The sequence below is a fragment of the Pinus tabuliformis genome, chromosome 1_1, assembly GCF_031772625.1.
Source record: "Pinus tabuliformis cultivar Carrire ecotype Pingquan chromosome 1_1, CPIR1, whole genome shotgun sequence".
Classification (NCBI taxonomy): domain Eukaryota; kingdom Viridiplantae; phylum Streptophyta; class Pinopsida; order Pinales; family Pinaceae; genus Pinus; species Pinus tabuliformis.
Window position 1 is genome coordinate 62,376,228 of NC_142297.1, and position 16,291 is coordinate 62,392,518.

General features: G+C 37.9%; 1 pseudogene; it reads left to right on the plus strand.

The window, feature by feature from the left end:
- Positions 1-7,570: 7,570 nt before the first annotated feature.
- On the plus strand, positions 7,571-15,374 carry LOC149211567 (dynamin-related protein 4C-like; annotated as a pseudogene).
- The last annotated feature ends 917 nt before the right edge of the window (positions 15,375-16,291 follow it).

Consider the following 16,291-nt stretch of genomic DNA (forward strand, 5'->3'; position numbering starts at 1 on the left):
AGCTCCAAGGGCTTGGTACTACCGCTTGGACAAATACCTTCATCAACAAGGTTTTTCAAAAGGATCAGCAGATAGCAATCTTTATATAAAAATTGAAAATGACAAATTGCTAATACTTGTTGTGTATGTAGATGATATTATCTTTGGCAGCAATGAAGAAGGTATGAGTCAAAGCTTTGCCTTGGTGATGTAGAAAGAATTTGAAATGTCTTTGCTCGGAGAATTGACATACTTTCTTGGATTGCAAATCCAACAAAATGAAGGCGGTATCTTCTTGTCTCAAACCAAGTACCTCAAGCAGATTCTGAAGAAGTATGGCATGGAAGATTCAAAACCAGTATGTACCCCCATGGTTACAGGATGCAGCCTCAGTGCAAATGATGAATCGGCAGCAGTGCATCAACCAACCTATAGATCCATGATTGGAAGTCTACTTTATTTGACAGGTACCCGACCAGACATCATGCATGCAGTGGGAATAGTTGGAAGATTTCAGGCAAATCCAAAGGAAACTCATCTTCAGGCAGTCAAGAGAATCTTCAAGTACCTTCAAGGAACTCAAAACTATGGCTTATGGTACCCTAGAGATACAGATCTCACACTTCATGCTTACACAGATGCAAATTGGGCCGGAAGCGTGGATGACAGGAAGAGCACAAGTGGTGGTCCATTCTTTATGGGTTCCAAATTAGTATCTTCGTTCAGCAAGAAACAGAGTTCGATTGCTTTATCTACAGCTGAAGCAGAATATGTGGCTGTTGCATCCTGTTGCACTCAACTTCTTTGGATAATGCAAATCTTACAGGATTTTCAAATCACTTGTACTCCACCTGTCTCTATCTTATGTGATAATACAAGTGCAATAAGCATTTCAAATAATCATGTCATGCATTCAAAGACCAAGCACATACCTATCAAATATCACTTTCTTTAGGAACGAGTGCTTGAGAAAAAAGTCAAGTTGGAGTATGTTCCTTCCAAGGAACAAATTGCTGATATCCTTACCAAACCACTACCCAGGGAAACTTTTGAATATCTCAGACAGAAGTTGGGAGTAGTTGATGCTTCATCCTGCTGTTGAAGCTTGTCTGTTTGAAAGAAAAGTTGGTGTACGCGAGTTGGATGAGGAGAATCCGCGTACATACGCAGATTTATGCAGGTGCAGTCACGTATATGGAATTCTGAAGAAAATCAGCAAGAACATACTCTGGTTGAAGAGACTCTGATATGGATTTGTCAGAGACCATCAGGCATAGGTTCAGGGGGAGCAGATAATCTTCTAACAATGCATTGTTGGCATTACCTTAGAAGCTCTTGGTTCTAGTACTCAAACTGTTTTTGTTTCAAGTGTATTAGCTGCATAAAGGAGAACAGAAGAACAACATGGTTGCTGATATATACAGTGATTGTCAGATTTCGTTGATAGTAGTTATTGGTGATTTGCATAGTCTTGATATTTCATTTCTATGTCATGTATATCTTTTTTATCAAGGTCATGTAACGGCCTATTTTGGTTTCCCCACTATGCCTGGGATGATTGATGCAATGTGATTGGTTGTCATATGTAAATTTCTGATGTATCCCCACTTGGTTGGGTGGATGATCCCCACTTGGTTGGGTGATGGATGTATGTATTGAGTCTTTTGGTGATAGGAAGGTCTTTCATAATGTATATGTCTTGGTTCTTCTTGAAGAACATCTTTTGCAGATCTTGCCTATAGTCAGGGGGAGCATGTTTAGCACAACAGAGCAGAGATATCTACATGTACTCAGGGGGAGCACCGCCCTTTGCCCTTGATGACAAAGGGGGAGAATGACTTTGAGGACCTTGGGGTTGCCATGAAGTCCAAAGTGGGAGATTGTTGGCATTTTGGCACAGGAGTGGTGCTATGGTACAGGTGTTGTCCTTGATGGCAACTCTCTTTGGTGACAGATCTCAGTTCAAGCGCTCAGAATGAAGGAAATCTTGTATACGCAGGTTCACCTTGCCAAACACGCGTATACACGCGGGTTATACGTTCAGAAGTCGTGTATGCGTATACACACACTTTTATGCATAGAAAAGCACGTACATGGTGGGAAACTTATTTTTGGTCCATGATTGTTAGTCCTTGGAATTTGAACCTATGGTTTTGGACCATGGTATCTCGTCAGAAGTGTTGACCCCAGGTTTTGGGCCCTTGGTATTGGTTTATTATGGTTTTGGACCGTGGTATTGTGGAAGGCCTAAAACTATAAAAGAGGAAGGAGATCATGTGACAAGGGATCATCTGAATTATTATTGAATATCTGATAATGTATGAGATCTGGAATACTGGTGATTGGGTTATGGTGCAGATCTAGATCTGAATGAAGGAGGAACCTGAGCATAAGAAGGATAAGGACTATTGATGGATCAAAATCTCAAGGCTTGAACATTGGTATCTCTGTATGATTTTGATCTGTTATATGTGGCACACTCTTGATCTATAAATCTGGGTTAACTGATGTCTAAATGCTTAAAAGAATAAATTATCCTTTATAGATCTGTACGCAGGTTCAGTGAATTCTAGGTGCGTATACACGCTTTTTATGTGAGTGAAAGAAGCGTATACACAGGTTGGTTGTGGTACAGAGGCGTATACTCGCAGGTTGCTGAACAGTGAAGTAGTGTATATATCTTGATTTATGTTCTAGCTGCTTCTGTTTTATTACTGCAGTGTTCTGGGTTCAGAATTGGTCTTTGATTACAGTTACTGTGTTCTGGGTACAGCGATCAGAGAAGTGTTTATTTGGTTCAGCTTTTGATTGGTGAAAATGAGTTTGGGTTATGCAGAAATTCCTGATGTTTTATTGATGTTACTTGTGGATCCAGTCTGAAAATTAATGAAACGAGGTCCCTGAAAGCAAAGAGAAGGTTGCAGCCTTCTGCAGGTAGGAGCATGCGTACTAGTATCTCAATCTAGTACAAGAACTTAGGAGTTTTGAGCTGCCTTCCAGGAAAGCTGGAGAACGAGAGAGAGTTGTAGCTCTCTGCAGGTTGCAGCCTGCGTACTGATAAAGACTGCACCAGTACAAAACATTGTAAAGAGAAGTTTCTAATTAAAAAGAAGATAGAGACGAATTGCAGTATGGGGTTTTCACCCACATTGGGTTTCCTGCTTATATCTTGTTTTCTTGTGTGTGACTGTCTTCTGCTCTGTTTCTGGTACTGTTTATTTGCTTCTGATTCACAGATTAATAACTGACATCTGAAAGATAAATCAAATCATAAGTTTGTTTTGTATACACGGGTTTCTTTATATGTAATTGCGTATATACACGGTTTTTATTAACAGAAGTAGCGTATATCATCTGGAATTGAAAAAGGAAATATTTGACTTGATAATACTAATTCACCCCCCTCTCGGTATTATTTCCAACAATCCCCAAGGTTTTGCTTCTGAAGGATTTCTGTCATTTGGTCAATTTGTTTCTTCATGCAAGAGGATTCTAGATGGAATCCTCTTTGACAATAGGTGCATCTCTTTCCTTTCTTCCCGTTCTCATTTCTCGAGCCGGAGGAGTCATTGAAGGGCTTGGTGTACCCTTCCTTCTTTCGATGGGAATGCACTTTTCCCTTGTATTTTTGCTGCTGATTTTTATGATTTGAATCAGATCTGTGATTTTTATTGTGGCTACCATCATGCACAGCAAGTGCATGCGCTTTTGGAGGTTTGATTTTCCCCATGCCAATGAGTTTATCTTGCTAAAAAATAAGGGACTCCATAAATTCTTTGAGAGAAGGCATAGTGTAGGGTTTACCTGTTGCGAGTCTTACTGAATGAAATGTAGACACAAAGACAGAGTATTCCGGTTCGAGCTTTGACATAATAGAGAGAACTTGGTGACTCTCCTCCTTGGATTTGTCAATTCCACAACCCTTGAGTTGCAGCAATAGAACATTATATTTGGTGAAGAAGTCTTGAATTCTGTCATAGTTCCTTGGATCCAATGACAGCAGCTCCGCTTCGAGCAGATTTCCTTTCATCTCATCCTGTTTCCCGTAGAGTTCTTGAACCTTTTTCCAAATTTCATTGGGAGTATTTCACGCAAATAGATGAAACTGCAACTCTGGAGAGATGCACATGCATATGGATCCGTGGGCCTCATCCATACGGTTGAGGTACTTGGATTTCTCTATGGCTGAAGTGGGTTCCACTTTTGTAGCCATGGTAATCCTATACAACCCTTTATGACGAAAGTATTGAGCCATTTTGTCCTTCCATTCGTGATAGTTGTACGGTGTTAGGATCGATACTTTGAGACACTCCATTTTTCTATCAATCTTCGATCTCCAAGCTGTAATACCTGCAAATAAAGTATTGGTGCGACTTTTATCTAGCAACCTATGGGCTCCGATACCATGTAAATGTGTTAAAAAACCTGCACAGATGAATCTAGCTAGCAAAGGTTGAACACACAGCTTTGCAGAGAAAAAACACTAAAAGAAAATCGAAAGAACAAAAGAATGATTCATTAGAAAATAGGTTACAATGCTCATGATATAGCATTATTGGGTGAAGATCCCAAGGTAATGCACCATAGTGGTGATCAATGAGAAGACTCAACACCTACAACAAGTTCCGGAGAGAACTAGCCAGTTGTGGAGTAAAAGAAGGAGCAAATCAGGGGGTAAATCATGTAGAAGAACTAACCAGTTGCGGAGTTAAAGAAGGAGCAAATCAGGGAGTAAATCATGCAGAAAAACTAACTAGTTGCGGAGTTAAAGAATGAGAAAATAAGGGAGTAAATCATGCAAAAGGAATCTTGCATGTAGTCCCATGCTCTAACTAAGAGTCCGCATGTATGTGTGTAGTAGTTCCAACAGGGTGTACTAGAAGATACAGGCCAAGCATAATTGGTAGATCGGTTTCCATTTAATAACTTCAAATACTCATTAGTCTGCTTCTGTATTGTACCTATTTCTTATGTATTGTAACTATAGCAGTTGGGGCAAGCCCAAACTGGCTCTTTCTTTCGCGGAAAGAAGGCGGCCAGGAATGATAATCTACAACCAGAGGGAAAGAAGGCAGCGACGAATGACAATTTGCAACTAGAGGGCAAGAAGGCAGCGAGGAATGACAATCTGCAACCAGAGGGCAACAAGACAACCAAGGAATGACAACCCACAACCAGAGGGAAAGAATGTGGCCTGGAATGACAATCTGCAACCAGAGGCACCTGTCTCCGCGAAGCCCATGCAAAACAAAACGTGGATCTATTTCTAAGGATACTTTCCCACTAACGACATCTGTGATTCCACCCATTCACCTTTATTACATGAAAATTAAAAACAAATTCATACCTTCCATTTATTTGTAATTTTATTTACATGTTAAAAAAGCTACAACATTAATTCAAAGCAAAAAGAAATTGTTGCTGCTCCGTTTTTAGTAAAAAAATCAAAGCCCACAGGCCGTGAATTTTTCTTGTTTCTCCATGGGCATTGTAAACATCGTCGTTGATATATCTTTCTTGGTCAAAGGTACAAACTTTCTCACTTTTTGTTTAGCCTTTAAAAGTTGTTTCGATGGTTCAATGAAGGTGCAATTGATCCCTAACCATCATAGGCAAATAAAAAGACGGCTAGAGAGGATATGGTTGACCACCCATGATGTGGACTTCGAGTACCAAATCTTGATCCCTTTCAGTTAAAGACCCGGATCTGTTGCCATACGCAAAGCACACATAAAAAGTAGTAAACTGCCCAGTAGGCCCATTGTCCCTTCCAGTTCCATAGATTGAGCCAGGTAAAGAGATCCATAGCCCACAACATCCCTTTGAGTGACATAGGTGAGGTCGTCGTGGAGATCCTGATAATTTTCACTGCGGAAAGAACCATAACGAAGTAGTGGTTTCAGTTCTAGTTCTACCCATTGAATCACCACCAGCAAAAGCATAGAGAGCAGTGGTAAATATGGCATGCCTTTGAGTTCCAGATCGATAGTAAGTATCATTGCCAGATATAGATGATATATATACAGAGCGAGTAGAAAAATTTGTGACATCGAATATGTGCCTTTGAATGCTGAAACATTATCTATTTCTGTAAAAAAAAATTATTGATTTGTAGCAAATTCAAATCTCTTATATCGAAATTTCATTTTACTTTACTATATTTGGTTGAGAGTTCTAAGTTGTGCTCTGTTTGGCAATAAATATAATTCCAAAAATGGTAACATCTTATTTTTTAGAACCAACAACATATACTCCCATAATATTCATCAATAAATTTATAATACAAAGGGAAAGAGATTTCTTACTGCTTCCTCAGAAGCAGTACTGTTGCTATACATGGGAAGCCCAAAACTCCACGAGCAACCCATGTCAGATCTTTTCGAATTCATCACAACTGAAAATTTCCTACAACTAGTCCAAGTTTTGTTGCCGTGGAAATCACAAGATTGACCCCACTCTGTCTATTAAAGATATTCCCATTATGGCACTATTTAAAATACCCTAACCAAGTTCATTCATTTTTAATTGTCAAACAGTACATAATTCCAATGGGTCGTTTAGGAACACTATATCTTTTCACTTACAATACAGTTCAGGCAGGTGGATGGTAGGTATCTCAGAACATTTGGCCAGTAGTTTTTATAATTTCAACTTAGTTGACACTCTCTGAATCTTTTTGCAAAATCTTTACCTCATTTTTTGTTATAACAGTACCACCGAAACATGGCATTTGGTACTGCAGGACAGTTTCTCTCATAAAACTCTTGACTAATGTCTCATCCACGAAATTCATTGATGGAACCTATGATGCTACTGCTGGGAAACTTATCTGTAAGAATTTTGTCTTTGAGAACTCATGTCTGGAATGTCATGTTTGGCATGTGTGGTTTGAAGACTAATTATGTTTTTTTATTTTTTTCCATATTTGTTACAATTATTTTCAATTCTCAATGACCCGCTCCTCCAGCTTAACAATTTTCAATTACTCACTCCCTACTCCTCCAGCTTAATAATTTTCAACCACCCGCTCCCTGCTCTTCCCGCTTAAGGTAGGGACTAGCTGTCATGTAGCCATCCTTGTTTAAAATATGCACTCTGGACATCACCAATTTGGGTGATGATTTCGAGGGAAATGACACGAAAAACTTTAAAAGTGTTGTTCTATTTTATGTCTAGGAAAACATTTAGTCCCTTGTCCTGTCAAGCTAAAGAAGCTGGGTATTATTATCAAATGAAAGAATGGGATAACATATCTATAATTATATTTTTGGATCATCACTATTTTAATTGAGATATGATTGCATGGGAATTCAAAACAGAGAAGACTTGGACTACTCCCAAAAAATTAGTTCGTAAGAAAACATGGAAATGATGAATTAAATAATAGATTACAGAAATAAAATTCAAGTGTATTCGATAATTTTAGACCTGTTACCATATCGTATGGTATTCCCAAATAAGTCATGGTTAAGTTGTTCAAAGTATAATTAATTTCGAAATATTTTGGGGTTTAACACTTAAAGAACTTAATCGTGTTTCCCGTATTATTTTCGGTTGATGACCAGAGTTATCAACTTTCGAACCGACAGGAATGGCGTATGCGCAAATGTCTCAGATGCTCGACAACTTGCAGATGACGAGCCACGATGCACTAAACTTGAGCCAGAGTTACAATGAGCACATCAGGCCACTGCTCTATGCTGTCGACACACTACGCAATTTGGAGTAGTGAAAGAGGGTATCCGGCTCCCTACTATTGTTGGTATTGGGGATCAGTACTCCGGGAAGTCAAGTGTGTTGGAATCCCTTGCAGGGATAAGCCTCCCAACGGGGCAAGGGATTTGTACAAGACTCCCGATTATTATGAGATTACAAAGCTGCAAGCCGGAGGAAAGTGAGATTGTGATTGAATACAAAGGAAAAAAGAGGAAAATTTTAGAAGCAGAGATTAAACAAACGTTGGATACAGTAACGGAAGAGATTGCAAGAAGCCACAAGGGTATAAGTGATACTCCAGTGACACTTCATGTCAAGAAGATGGATGCTCCAGATTTTACCATGGTTGATCTACCCGGGATAACAAGGGTTGATGTGCATGGGCAGCCAAGAGATATTTATGATCAGATAGAAAATATAATCATACAATACATTATTGCGAAGGAGAGCATCATACTTAATGTGTTGTCCGCGACTGTAGATTTTCTGACCTGTGAGTCAATAAAAATGTCTCAGGATGTGGACCTGTTGGAAGAATCACCACACCTCTATGGAATCCATAATTTCCACCCTAGGGATCCTAGTCACTGGTTTGGAATGTTTACCAAAACCTGCGGGTTTTGGTGTAATGGCAAACCTCCACATGGTATCAGAGCTTAGAGCTTGGACCCCAATATGGTATCAGAGCTGCATTTGAGGGGGGTGTTGGAAGAATCACCACACCTCTATGGAATCCATAATTTCCACCCTGGCTATCCTAGTTACTAGTTTGGAATGTTTACCAAAATCTGCGGGTTTTGGTGTAACCGCAAACCTCCACAGGACCCACAAGGTGAAAGAACTTTGGCCATGGTAACAACAGTTGACAGAGCTCCTGAGGGTCTTTTGAGAAAAAAACAAGGGATGCTGTCAATATTGGTCACGGTTGTAATTTTGTGCAGAATAGGGTAGGGATTGAATCTAATGCAGAAGCAAGACAAAGGGAAAGTGATCTGTTTAGAATAGATCCTCATCTTTCCAGCATTGATAAATCAATGATTGGAATACCCATATTGGCAGAAAAGCTTATGCAAATCCAAGCAATGGGAATATGCAAGTGTCTTCCTGATATTGTCAAAAAGATTGGAATAACAGATCCTCATCTTTCCAGCATTGATAAATCAATGGTTGGAATACCCATATTGGCAGAAAAGCTTATGCAAATCCAAGCAATGGGAATATGCAAGTGTCTTCCTGATATTGTCAAAAAGATTGATTCCACACTTTCCAAGAGGCAGGCAGGATGGTTGCATTGCCTAGGCGTTTCTCTTCTTCTGCAGATGCGATGCTTGAGTTTATGAAAGAAATGGATGCCATCAAGGGTACGTTAAACATGATTACTGTGGTGGGGGACTTTGAAGAGTTCAAGGATGAACCTGATATGCATTGCACTGCTTGCTTGAACAGGATGTTCAAAACCTATTCTCATGATCTGCTGAAAGTAAGCGCAATATCAGGAGAACATTTTCTATACCAGGAATTAATGTTACTGGAAGAGGCACAGGGAATGTTGGAAACCAAACGTAATTCCAACAACCTGTCACCAATATTCAACAACTATTTAATGCTAGATCTAGAAATCATCTATTGTTCTAGAAGTCAGCGGATACATTGACAATGGGAGAAGCTTCTCCAGGAAGCCACCGACTGAACCCATCTCCAGAAACTTCTCCAGCTTGTATATATACCTGTTAAATGATGAATGGATGTATGTTCTTGTGTTCAGTGTTTTTGAGTTGTGTTGGTGTGCTGTGTGCCTCTCATCTTTTCATGGTATCAGAGCAAGGTTGAGGGCTAAGTGTGAGAGCCCAAGTCGAGCGATTAGAGTGGGTGAGCTATCGCTGTAAAGTGAGCCGTGAGCTATAGTTGTGAAGCTGTGCATTGTTGCGTGGACGAGAGCTATGTGAGCCGTGAGCGAGGGCGACTGAGCCGTGAGTGAAGTGAGGTTGTAATGAACCTGAAGCAAACCTGAGGCACGTTGAGGTGTGGCTGAAGCAAACCTGTGGCACGTCGGGGTGTAGCAGACCGACAACAACGTGTTTTTTTGGCCTGGTGTACGCAGAACAAACCGTGGAGTTGTTGTTGCCTGTGTAGTACCGACCAGAGCGAATCTGTTGGAACGAAGTTGAAGGTCTAGTGCTGCCTGTCTAGGCGTTGAGGTTAGCTGAGGAATGGGCATTTTCTAATTTTATTTTATGTCATTAACATTGTTTTATTTGTGAGTAGATCAGAAATCTGCCCATAATATGGTAAAAATCTGCTGCGATTTTGCATAAGTATGGAGCCTTGGATAATGCATGCACGATTGCTTACAATGTTTTTTTTTGGGTTGAATCTCTGGTTAGATTTGACATTGAATTATAACCGGAACATTTAGCAGCAGACCCAGGCTTGTTGTAGTAAAGCCATCAGGAATGGATGTTATTTTATTTTATTGAAGCATAAAGGGGTTCAAATGGAAAATTGATTTAAAATTTTTTTTTAGTGTTGAGACTAAATTTAAAAAAAAAAGAAAAAAAAGAGGTGTTTATTTTTAATGGAGTGATAAGGTATTTAGTATGTGTTTAATGTGGTGAAAATATTCTAAGATTTAGTGAAAGTTGGTATATTTGAATTTAGATTTGGTGGCATTTTGGTGATTGGAGAAAGTTTTTTTTTCATCATCCCAAATTTGTTGCTTGATAATTATATGAATGAATCCACCAAACTTGATGGTGAAAATTACGTGAATTGGAAATTCAAGCTAATGACTATTTTAGAAGGAAATAGTTTGTGGTCCATTGTGAGTGGGGATGAGCCCAAACCCACTGTTGCAGGTTCTATTCTAGATTGGGAGAGAAGGGAGACAAAAGCAAAGGTGTTGTTGCGTATGTCCGTAAAGGACAACATTATTCCCCATATCAGAGATTGCAAGACATCAAAAGAAACATGGGATACGTTGAAGGGTTTGTATGAAACAAAAAATACAAACCGAATCTTGTTTTTGAAGACTAAGCTTTTATCTCTAAAAATGGAAGCAAATGAAAGTATAAGCAATTTCATATCTCGTGTCAAAGATTTAAGTGATAAGTTAGGAGATATTGGTGAAAAGGTGTCTAATACTGACTTAGGCACCATCATATTAAATGGCTTAGTGCAACATTATCAAATTTTTGTTTCAAGTCTTGCAGCTAGAGAGAAACCCCCTTCATTTGATGAATTAACAGGAATTCTTCTACAGGAGGAAAAGAGGATGAAGAACTTTAATTTGGGCTCTAGCAGTTCAGATTTGGCATTGGTGGCCAAGGTCAAATATCCATAGAGGCAAGCCATGGGACAAGAAAAAAGGAGGCAAGTTCCAAGCAAAACAAAAAGGTATGATACAATGTAAATTTCCAAAGAGAAATGATGAGTGTTATTATTATGGCAAACCTGGGCATCATTCTAAAGATTGCTATAAAAGGAAATATAATGAGTCTAGGCAGAGAAACAGAAGGCATAATGGAAATTTTGTGGACAAAGATATCAATGATGGATTTAAAAATCTTAAATTATTTGTTTCTGATGCTGCGTTGTCTGTGGAAAATGATGATAAGAATGCTTGGTTCATTGATTCTGGGGCATCACTACATATGTCTTGTAATAAGGAGTGGTTTGATGAATATCATGAAAACATTGAAGGAACATATGTTTGTCTAGGAGATAACAGATCACTTAAAGTTCAAGGTTATGGAGTAATAGGTGTGAATTTGCCTAATGGACAAGAGAAACAGATCCATAATGTGATGTATGTTCCTGATATCAAAAAGAATTTAATTTATGTTTCTACTATTACTGACCAAGATTTGAAGGTGGAATTTGTTAAATCACAGTGTGTAGTGAAAGACATTCAAGATAAGTACAAGGTTATTGCCACAGGAACCAGAGTTGGAGGCTTGTATAAGCTGGATGTGACCAGGAAAAGTCATCAAGCATTGGCATCTACAACAATATCAACAGTAGATTTATGGCATCAAAGGTATGGACATCTAAATCACAAAGATTTAATGCTACTTCAAAAGAACACTATGGTTGAAGGTCTTCCTATCTTGAAGAATGATCATATTGAATGTGAAGCATGTGTACTTGGAAAGCAACATAGGGAGGAATTTCCTATACATAAAGAAAAAATGCAAAGGAAAATACTTGAATTAATTCATACTGATGTATGTGGACCTATGCAAACTAGATCTATTGGTGGAGCATGGTATTTTCTTATTTTTATGGATGATAGATCTAGATATACATGGGTTTATTTCATAAGAAAGAAGAGTGATGTTTTTGAGTATTTTAAAGAATTTAAGAATATGGTAGAAAAACAAACTGGCAACTACATCAAAATTTTGAGATCTGATCAAGGGGGAGAATTCAAATCAAGAGAATTTAATCAATATTGTAAAAGCAATGGGATTCGACAACAATTTACAGTGCCACATACACCTCAGAAAAATGGAGTTGCTGAGAGGAAAAACAGAACACTAGTTGAATGTACACATAGTATGCTTCAAGGTAAAAATATCTCTAATGTTTTTTGGGATGAAGCCATTAATACTGTTGTTTATTTGAAAAATTGGAGTCCAACCAAAAGTGAGTCATTTAAGAGTTTTTGGTTGCAAAGCATATGCTCATATTCCTAAAGATGAAAAAAGAAAACTTGATGCAAAGTCAAATAAGTGCATATTTATTGGTTATTGTGATAATGAGAAGGCATACAAACTTTTTGATCCCAGTACTCATAGACTGCTTGCAAGTAGGGATGTGGTGTTTCATGAGAATGCAAATGAAGGTGATAAAATAAATAAAACTAGTATATGGCATGATATTGATGACTATATCAAATTAGACACAAGTGTTGAACAAGAACATGGACAAGCACGGGAATAGGTACAAGCTCAAGAACAAGGAGCATCAAGCAGTCATGATACTCCAAAGAGAGGAGAGGAGACTCTACAAAGCCAAAAGAAAGATGAAAGCAGTAAAACTCCAAGAAGGTCATCACGTCAAAGTTAGGTACCTGTAAAGTATAAAGATTATGTATTAATGTCCAGGTTATGAATGTTGTAGAACCTTAAGGCTATGATGAAGCTAAAGAATATGAAGAATGGAGAAATGCAATGAATGAAGAATATAACTCTATAATGAAGAATGACACATGGGAATTAACAAAATTGCCTAAAAACAAAGTTCCCATAGGATGCAAATGGCTTTATAAATCTAAATTTAATGCTGAAGGAAGTATTGATAAACATAAAGCTAGATTGGTTGCCAAAGGATATTCACAAAAGGAGGGAATTGATTATGAAGATACTTTTGCACCTGTAGCTAAGTTGAACACAATAAGAATCATGATTGCATTAGCTACAAAATATAATTGGAAAATGCATCAGTTAGATGTCAAATCTGCATTTTTGAATGGTGAGTTAAAAGAAGAAGTTTATTTTGTTCAGCCTGAAGGGTTTGTAAAACAGGGACATGAGTATTTGGTTTGCAGGTTAAAGAAAGCTTTATATGGCTTGAAACGAGTACCAAGATCATGGTATGTGAAAATTGCTTCTTTCTTTCATGAGAAAGGTTTTATGACAAGCAAGAATGATTCTAACTTATACATCAAGGAAGATAAAGACAAGAATGTTGCTTTAATATCTGTATATGTTGATGATCTAATCATAACAGGAAATGCATGCAAGTTGATTGAAGAAATTAAAAATGAGTTGTCACTTGTATTTGAGATGAAGGATCTTGGTGAATTGCAATATTGTTTAGTTCTTGAAGTTTGGAGGGAGCCTCGTAAGACACTTATCACACAAAGCAAATATACAAGTGAAATCCTTAAAAGATTCAATATCATTGAATGCAAGGCAACATCTACTCCTTTAGAACGAAATGTCAAATTGTGTAGTGATGATGGAACCAAAGAGGTGAATGGAACTATATACCGTCAACTGGTGGGAAGTCTGAATTATCTCACCACTACCAGGCCAGATATAGCATATTATGTAGTCAGTTCATGGCTAAGCCTTGTGAAAGCCATTGCAAAGCAGCAAAGAAAGTCCTTCAATATCTGAAAGGAACACTTAATTTTGGTATTATGTATACTGATGAATTTGATGTTGAATTGGCAGGTTATTCTGATTCTCACTGGGTTGGAAATCCAGATGATAGGAAATCTACCACTAGATACGTGTTCAATATTGGTTCAGGACCAATATCATGGAGCAGTAAGAAACAACCAACTGTTTCATTGTCATCCACTGACGTTGAATACAAAGCATTATGCAGTGCAACCTGTGAAGCAATATGGCTTAGGAGGATACTTGAAGATGTTGGAGAAACACAACAAGAACCTACAGTAATCAGATGTGACAATCAAAGCACTATCAAGTTGGCAAACAATCTTATATATCATGCAAGGACAAAACACATTGAGACACAACATCATTTTGTAAGAGAAAAATTGCAATCAAAAGAAATTGACTTATCATATTGTAATACAAATGAAAATGTCGCTGACATATTCACCAAGCCTATTGGAAAGGATAAATTGGAAATATGTAGAAATAAGTTGTACATTGTAAAAAATCCAAATTATAAGCCTAGGTGAGACTTAGACCAGCATGACAATTAAGAGTATAGTGTCTTGTTTATTGTATGTAGTTGGAATTAAGGGGAGTGTTGGAAACCAGATGTAATTCTAACAACCTGTCACCAATATTCAACAACTATTTAATGCTGGATCTAGAAATCAACCACTATGACTGAACCCATCTCCATAAACTTCTCCGGCTTGTATATATACCTGTTAAATGATGAATGGATGTATGTTCTTGTGTTCAGTGTTTCTGAGTTGTGTTGGTGTGCTGTGCCCTCTGATCTTTCCAGGGAATCACTCTTCAGAACTTTTTACCCCCTCCCGCTCTTGTAACTTTGCTGAACTGAAGAATCACGTTGATTCTGTGTCGGAGACAAGCAGAGACTTAGCTAACGATGTCTGCGACTACCTGGACAAAGTCATCTGTCGCGTAATTGATGTTAAGACACAAAGCTATCCGAAGTTGCAGTCGGTATCAAGGAGAGCTTTTCAAGCTTTGATTGGGAGAATGAAGGATGATTGCGTGAAGTATGTTGAAGATATGATGGAAATGGAGAAGCGGATAGTTCTCACAATGAATCCCAGTTATGCTGAATCCTTCTTCAAGTTGCAAGAAAAGAAAAGGGAATTCATTACGGCCTTAAAAAACAACTCAAAGACAAGTTGCATCGAAGGCATCGGAGAAATTAAAATGGTGTCAAACATCAGCAGTGGCGACCTCGAGGCGGCGTTCGAGTTGAAGATTAGCCTTATTGCTTATTGGAATGTGGTAAGGCTGAGGTTGGATGACCAGATCCCACTCCACCTGCGGTTCATGGTGCAAAAGTTGGTTGAAAGCGACATTGTCGTCAAGATTGTAAAGCATGTGGCTGAGCCAGGTTTAAATATGATGGAGCAGGTGCTTGAAGAAAGTCCAGTAATAGCTACTAAGAGAAAGAACCTCAATAACAGTGTTGAATGGTTGAGGCAGTCAAAATCTGCTGTGTCTAAACTCATTGGTAGCTCTCAGAAGCTCGGTATCGATGATGCATAAAGTATTAGCAATGGTTAAATACTGCTGCTCAGTAGTCTGCATTTTTTGCATTTCCATTGTCATAGGTTTCATCACTTCATCCAGTCAGGTGTTGATGAAGTTTCTCAGGACTATATACAAGTTATCTTTGATGTTTCAGGACATTGTCATGGTTTAAGTAAACTTTCATTTGGTTTAATATTCTTCATGGTTGAATCTTGGTGCTCATTATTCCTTGTTTTGGTGCTCATTATTCCGTGTTTTTTTTTGTGCGTTTTGGTGTTCATTGCTCTTTGTCACGTTGATGAATTTGCAAATTATTTATGAAGTTTCTCGATATCAGAGTTTGAGATTCTTTTAAATTGATATACTAGTTATCAACGTTTAAAGCGTTCTAAACATTGTTTTAATATATATTTTTGTTTGTAGGTCTTAACACGTTATCTTACTCTTTGTTTTGGTTTTAGGTCTTAACACATCTTAAATTTTCTAGGCTGAATACTGTGCTGTAAACTAGCTTGCATTTTGTGCATTTACATTCTTGGGATTGAATGTTGTTGTTCACTAATTTGCATTATGTGCAATTACATTCTTTAAGTTGAATACCGTTGTTCACTAATTTGCATTTTGTGCACTTACATTTTAATTGCCTTCTGTGACGTGAACAAGTTTCTCTGTAAATTCACAGGTGTGAATTGTTTTATAAAGCTTCACAGACTTACATACTAGTTTTTGATGTTCTTAATGTTTCTGATGTTTCGATTAAACTTTATTTTCAATAGAAGTCTTAAACATATATTTTAGTATTCTGAATTGTTAAATATTACTATTCATTCATTAGCACTTCGGGCATTTGCATTTTCATCTCTTTCTCGCTTGAACAATTTGATAGGTAAATAGATTTGTAAATTTGTTGTAGTTTCTAATGTTCTTATGTT